The sequence below is a fragment of the Archocentrus centrarchus genome, chromosome 15 (genome assembly GCF_007364275.1).
Source record: "Archocentrus centrarchus isolate MPI-CPG fArcCen1 chromosome 15, fArcCen1, whole genome shotgun sequence".
Lineage (NCBI taxonomy): Eukaryota > Metazoa > Chordata > Actinopteri > Cichliformes > Cichlidae > Archocentrus > Archocentrus centrarchus.
This window is the reverse complement of record NC_044360.1, coordinates 6,757,429-6,764,860: the sequence shown is the minus strand read 5'-3', so window position 1 is coordinate 6,764,860 and position 7,432 is coordinate 6,757,429.

The window sequence follows — 7,432 nt, the reverse complement described above, 5'->3', positions numbered from 1 at the left end:
AGCAGTGGAACATCTGCTGTATGTCCACAGAGAAGGTGACATTCTCTTTTCTAAAACGAAGGAGAACGCCCACCAGGCTGTTGTTGAGATCTGGTCCGGTTAGGAGCACTTGGTTTAGAGACAGGCCATTGTGCTGTGCGCTGGAGTCAAACACGACTCTTATCTGAGAAGGCTTTTTCGGGTGATAAACTCCAAAGCACGGTAGGTACCAGTGTTCCTCTCCGGGTTTTAGTAGGGGAGCTTCTTCCGCGTGCCCGCTCTGAAAGATCCTTTGCATGAACGTAATGAACTGCTGTTTCATTTCAGGTCTCCTTTTGAATGAGCGCTGCAGCGAATTGAGGCGTTCCAGCGCCTGGGCACGGTTGTTGGGCAGCCGTGGTCGGGGAGCTCTGAAAGGAAGAGGAGCCACCCAGCTGTTTCCCTCGTCCTTGTAGACTCCATGGTCCATGATGCTCAGAAACTGCATGTCCTCTATGGACGGTGCCTCTGTGTCATCATCCTTTGTTGTCTGAAACGCATCACTGTCCAAAGTGTTCTGTATTGCCTTTGCATGACTGCCTCCATGCAGGATGAAGTGTGAGAAGGGTTCAGTGACACAGTATCTCTCCTTCACCGTGTAGCTGTTTGGGCATGGCTGAAAGAGAGAAGGGCGTCCGTTTCTCAGCACATTGGTGTAGTAGGAGTGGACAAGCGGCGGCTTGTGCATGTCCCCAATACACACATCACCCACAATCACCCAACCCAGATCCAGTTTTTGGGCGTAGGGTGCATTGTGTGGGCCGTTCACCTGTCTTCTCACCTTGTGGGCTCTGATTATGTCCCTGCCCAACAACAGCAAAATGGGGGCTTGTGGGTCGTGATTGGGGATGTGCTTTGCGAGATGTCTCAAATGGGTGTGGCTGGAGGCGACCTCGGGTGAGGGAATTTCCCTCCGATTGTTTGGGATTTCATTGCATTCAATCAATGGTGGCAGTGACAGCACAATGCTGCCATCCACAGGTTCCACCATGAAGCCACATGCCTGTCTACCTTCAGTCTCTATTGTTCCCGCACATGTTTTCAGGGAGTATGGTGAGGGCTGTCCTGAAATATTGAAAATACTGAAAAACTCTGTTCGTACAAGTGATCGGTTACTTTGATCATCTAAGATGGCATACATACGGACTGCAGCATAAGAGTGGTTGGCTGGGTATACCTTTACCAGACATATTTTCGAACAGGAGCGCCCTGAGATGTCCTTTCCACACACCTTGGTGCATGTGGCCGAGACAGGAGTCTCCCCGCCATTCTCAGGTGCAGGGTTCTCTGAGCTGCTGCCTTTCAGTGCTGGGCCAGGGTGTAGCGCTGCAACATGCATGTTGCTTCCACATTCTGTGCAGCTTACCTCATCGTTGCAGTTTCTTGCCAAGTGTATGGCTTTGCAGCACTTGTAGCACACTCCATGTTTCTTTAAGAGTGCCTTTCTTTCCTCTATGGGCTTATCTCTAAATCCACGGCATTTGTGGAGAGGGTGGGGCTTGTTGTGCAAGAGACAACGTTTCGCTGGGTCCTCTCTGCTGGTGGACTTACTTGCAGATGGGGAGTCAGAAGGTGTTAGTGAGGTATCAGGAGATACTCCTGTCTTGAGAACAGCTACTGCCCTCTGGCTCTCTAACTTTGCTGCAGGCTTGTGATAACCAGACTGTTCGTTGCTGGATGCTGCCAGCATGAAGCCAGGATCATTTCGCATCCTTGCCTGCAGGCACACAAAGTTCACAAAGAAGCTGAATGGGGGATAGGTGACCCTATGTTGTTCCTTATAATTAAAACCTAATGTGAGCCACTTCTCTTGCAGGTAGAATGGCAGTTTCTGCACAATAGGGTTAATCCCGCGGGGTGTGTCTAGATAACTGAGGCCGAACAGGTCCCCATCAGCCTTTGCTGCCTGTATTTCCATCAGTAAGTCCCCCAGCTCTCTTAGTTTGAGCTCATTCTTGTTCTGCACTTTGGGAAAGCTTTCCAGCCTTTTGAACAAGGAGTTTTCAATTACCTCAGGTGCACCATAGTACTCATTGAGCCGATTCCATACAGCCCTGAGTCCATGTTCTGGGTGATTCACGTGAACAGTTCTTATGCGTCTAGCATGTTCGGATGAGTCCTTGCCTAACCATTTTACAAGAAGGTCAAGCTGCTCACTAGCTGAGAGGCTGAGGTCTCTGATAGAATTCATAAAGGATGCTTTCCAAGCTCTAAAGCATTCAGGACGGTCATTAAACTGCACAAGCCCAGTGGAGATAAGCTCACGCCGGGCCATAAATCTGACAAGGTCTGATATTCCTCTGTTTTCATCAAACTGAGCATGTACAGGGCTTCTTTGTTGGTGAGCAACACTGGGTAGTAAGTGGGAATTGTCTAATGGTTGGTTATATGCAGTGTCACTGTAGTCATTTCCTAAAGGCTTCTGCATTATTTCAGGGCGAGGTGTCGTTTTAGGCACATAGTCAGTGTGCTGTGATTGTGGCATTATGTGGTTCTGCTGATGGGGTAATTCACTCGCGGTGTGGTAAGAGGCAATGGGATGGGCATATTCAGGGGTCTGAATGTCTGGGATGCTGGCGGGAGTGCTTTCTAATAGCTCTGCTGGAGAGTATTTATCTGCTCCCTCAACATAGTCCTTTGTGCGTACCTTTGAATTCTCGGTTGGCACATCAATGTCGCTGAAAACCTGCTTGAATTCTTCTTGCACAGCTGCCTCTAGGACGTCTGCTTTGGCCGCTGTAGCTGCAGCTTGTTTTTCGAGGCGGACTCTATTCAGTGTCATTTCCAAACGCTTATTTTCTAATTCCAGTTCTGCTTGCTTTAATTTCAGTTCATTCTCTTTTGCAGCGAATGCCACTTCAGTCCTAGCAGCCTCTGCTTCTGCCCGCGCCTGAGCAGCAGCTAACTTGCTAGCAGAGGAGCTTGAAGACCTTTTAGATGAGCAGGCTGCGTCTGATCTGGTTTTTATGGATCGTGTGGTCGAAGCTTTTTCCGACATCTTGACGCTGATTTTAATCGTACTTGCTTGAAAAGACAATCACGTTACTGTGATTCTGTCAGGTCCGTCACTCACACGGTGTCGTTCTGTCCTCCAGTTGCGAAGATCAGCCCGCCAGAAGACGTCGTTTTACTGTACTGTCCTGCCCCAACGCCTTGCCAGGGTCGACAGCTGGTTAACTCCTCTCCAACAAACCACACAGATGACAGGTTCCAGTTAACTCTTTATGGTAAGTTGAAGTAGGGTAAAACTGTGAAACAAAATACAATACCATTCAGAGGGCGATTTGACACTGCTATAGAAAATAGCTTAGAAGCTAGATTAGCTTAACCAACAAATAACAAATATAGAACTCTACTAAAAGTTAGCAGGGCTCTAAACTAGGTGGATTAACATTGATCTTGTTTTATATGCATATAATTAATACAACATACCGACGATGCCTTCAAGGGCTGACTTGAAACTCAACAGACAGAAATCGCGCATCAAGCTTGTTTTCCCGCACAAACAATGTCCACTGCTCATGACGTCATCAGTCGATGCCGCAAGCATAAAAACACTACCCTTGTTCCCCAGTAGATGGCAGCAAAGGAACATGAAAACCTTATAAACACCAAATTTCTCAGCAAAGACAACAGGAAGACAACATCAAACAGAACAATTGATAAGAATAAATCTAGGTTTGTGCTACTGAAGCAGGGATTTCTCACTAATAGTAAAGAATCATTAATTTTGAGAAAACTATCTTGATATAAGAAGGTATATATTGTAACTCCATTCATTAAAAAAAAAAAAAAAAAAAAAAAAAAAAGTAAATGAATTGAACTTCCCCAGGTGATCACATCTATTAAGCCCATTGATTTTTGTATAACACATTTTCTTAGGATTCCCCAATTTGAGATGGAGGCTTGGATGTAACTTGGGTGAGGTGGAGGTGGGTTGTATGAATGACCCTGCAAGCAAGAATGACAGGAAAGCAATGAGATTTAAAGCATGCAGAGTGGAGGCTGATCAGCTTGAAGAAGGCAGGCAGAAAGATGATTGGACTCAAGCAATGATGTCAGCTTTGAGTCTGACAGTATGAGAAAGTGGAAGTGACGTGAAGAATAAACTTGCAGCCGAACACCCGGGAAAGCAGATGAGTAATTACAAATCTTCCTTATTGAACTTACGCATAAGCTTCATTAAAAAAAAAACTTTTGCATGTCATGGTTCTGGCAGGCTCCTTTTCCACACCTGTGTCTCATCTACTCGTTACCCCAGGATTCAAAATGCCAGATTGTCACCACCTTGGTGGCAATCAGCCCCCTCACCCCATGAATTGCGCACCTTAATAGTTCCAGTGATTTTCTGTTGAAACAAGGATTCAACAGAAAATCCAAGTTGTCCTGACATTCCCCTGTTTGTTATAATACTCGCCAGAGTGAAACTTACCTGAGTTCATTCTTGCTTGTGTAAATAAAAAGTTAAAACTAGCATTGGTCTATTAGCTCTAATGTGTGAATAATTTCCTAATAGCAAATATGGCGCTGCAAGCCAGGCAGCACAGCCACTGTAGACTGGCCACTGCCAGACCTAAGTATGGGACTGTGACAAATGTCTGTACTTGGTTCCCACACACTTCAGACACAATATGCAATGTTTCAAATCCACACTTTATTTTTCCTTTTTAAACCTTTCAGTCTTCCTCTGGAACAAACTGGGTTTCTCTGCTAGCTCACTCCACATCCCCTCTCCTCCTCACAGCCCGCTGCTGCGTAAAAAAGAGAAAACACCACCCTCATGCTGGCCAGCTTCCTACAACTGTACACTGATTTTCACAAATGTGAAAGTACCAATTGAGCACGTGATACTAAGGGACCTAAAAGTGTGCCAAGAAATCCCCCACCCCATTGCACCACCAGCAGCCTGTTGATATAAGACAGAATGAACACACGTTTTCATCAGACCAGGCAATAATTTTCCAACCTTCTGTTGCCTGATTTTGGTGAGCCTCAGTTTCCTGTTCTCAGCTGACAGGAGTGGCACCCAGTGTGGTCTGCTGCTGTAGAAGACCGGCTTCAAGGTTCAACATGATGTGCATATGCAGAGATGCTCTTCTGCATACTTTGGTTGTAATGAGTAGTTAATTGATTTACTGTTGCCTTATCAGTTCAAAGCAGTCTGGCCATTCTCCTTTGACCTCTGACATCAACAAGGCATTTTCATCCAGAGGACTGCTGCAACAAGCAACTATACCTAATAAAGTAGTGCGCGTGTGTGTGTGTGTGTGTGTGTGTGTGTGTGTGTGTGTGTGTGTGTGTGTGTGTGTGTGTGTGTGGGCAGGGTCAGGTAGACATTTATGACAGGCAGAGGAGTCTTTGAGGTGTCCCACCTTAGAATGTCTGTCTGATAAATTGATCTCTGATTTGAAACAGCATCTGAGACATACAATCAATCCCATGTAGCACAACAAATGTACATCAGTTCATGCAAACTTATGTTATTTCTGTGTTGTGGGATTTCAAACTGCTGGTGGTCTTGAAAAGAGGGATACATGCACAGCAAACCTCCCCCAAACACAGACAAAATAAATAAAACAAAAGGGCCTGCCCTTTGTTCTAATAGAGTCCATAAATAGGACAAAAGAGGCCATAAATACAGAACAGCGCTCTGTGAAGCAGAACAGTCTCCCAGGGGTTTTATTCAGCTGGTGTTGTGCTCGTCTTCCTCTCTTCTCTGCTTCAGCTTGGTTTGAATTGCTTTCCATAATTGAGGACAGAGAGAGGCTCCTCGTCTCCTAAGGCCTGCAGTCTCAGCCTATCTTAATAGAGATCTCCCCTCTCAGACAGAATCCATGGAATCTCATCAATCTGGCAGTGAATGCCACCTGAAAACAAAAGATGCTTAAGAGTTACTACCTGTAGGCTAAAGGGGAAAAAAAAAAAACATGCGCTGTTGATCAGATAATGATTCAGTTCAACGGCACAAGCTGAGGGTTCCAAAATACCTCAAAATATCAGTAGTGTTGACTGAAAAAGGGGTGTGATCTGTCATCAAGAGTCACAAAGTCACTTAATATGAATTAAATGCACTGGTGAACGCAGCTCTCAAATAAGGCTCTTCTTCATCTTAAATTTGTTGTGTTCAGACTTTGATTACACGCAGACTGAAAATTGGAAAAATGGAACATATCAGGCTAATATTTCTGCAGACATGGCACCTGAAAATCTAATCAATTTTAGATTTCATAATTGTTCATTTGTATTAATTTATTGTAGCATTTTTTTTTTATTTATTTATTTTTTTAAGTCGCGACAGCATCAAGAAAAGGACACAATGGTAACAATTTTCAGAAGAACAGAGTTTGAAGGGACATTTTTGTGGGTTGCATTACTTCCAATATTGTTTTGATTGCAAACATTAGCTTAGGTATTGATAGAAAATACAGAATGCTCTCAAAAATTTAGACTGGACTCTAATCAAAATATTTTTAACCCACTCAATATCCAAAGTTGACATTGAAGGCTTGCTTACCCTTCCTTTTAATTTTTGGAAGACATTCTGTAAACAGCACACTTTGCTGCAAACTTGAGGTCTCGTCCTGTCTTCAATGCTCTGAGATTTATTCACAATTTTAAAAAAAAATAATAATTACCTCCCCCTCCCAAAAAAAAGGGAAAAAACAAACAAAAAACAAAAAAAGCCCATCCATTTATCCTTCCAATTTCTTGACCATGTATCCAGTTCAGGGGTGGGTGGAGCTTGTCCTACTAGCCACAGGGGAAAAGGCAGGATACACCCTGAACAATCGTATAGGTGAAAAACTATTTAGCAGTTAAATATAAAATTCTGAATTACACAGCAGTTTTTAAAACCACTCCTGAGCAACAGTCTTTAAGAGTCTCTGTGGCCTACAGCACAGTTGGCTTGTCCAGGTGTGGGTGTTCATGCTGCTAGAAACTCCCTCCTGCATCAGACAGCAGTCCCTCAAAACAACTGGTCCCAGCCTGAGGAACACTCTGTCCAAACTGGCTGATGCACGGAGGCTGTATAGTGATAGTGCATACTACAACAGGGCCAAAACACTGCTGTAACTCAACAAGTTCAATAAGGCAAATTTCTGTTTACTTGCATGCATTCCCGGGCATTTCAGCAACTGTTCTATGCTTTTCATTTCCACTTTCCCACACTGTCAAACTCAGTTCTCTGCTACTATGTTGCTTTACTGATTCCCCAAATACTTTTGCTCAAATTCTTAGAAGTGAAGCTAATTTATTAAAGCACAAATGATGTCCTTATACTAAAGTAACAGCTGAAGGACGCATCACACAAGCCATATTTCAATTAGATTTTCTTTTAAGCAGGAATCCAAAATATTTTTGCTCAATATGTTTTACTTCCATGTATTCCATTTGGATTTATTCATTTATGCTC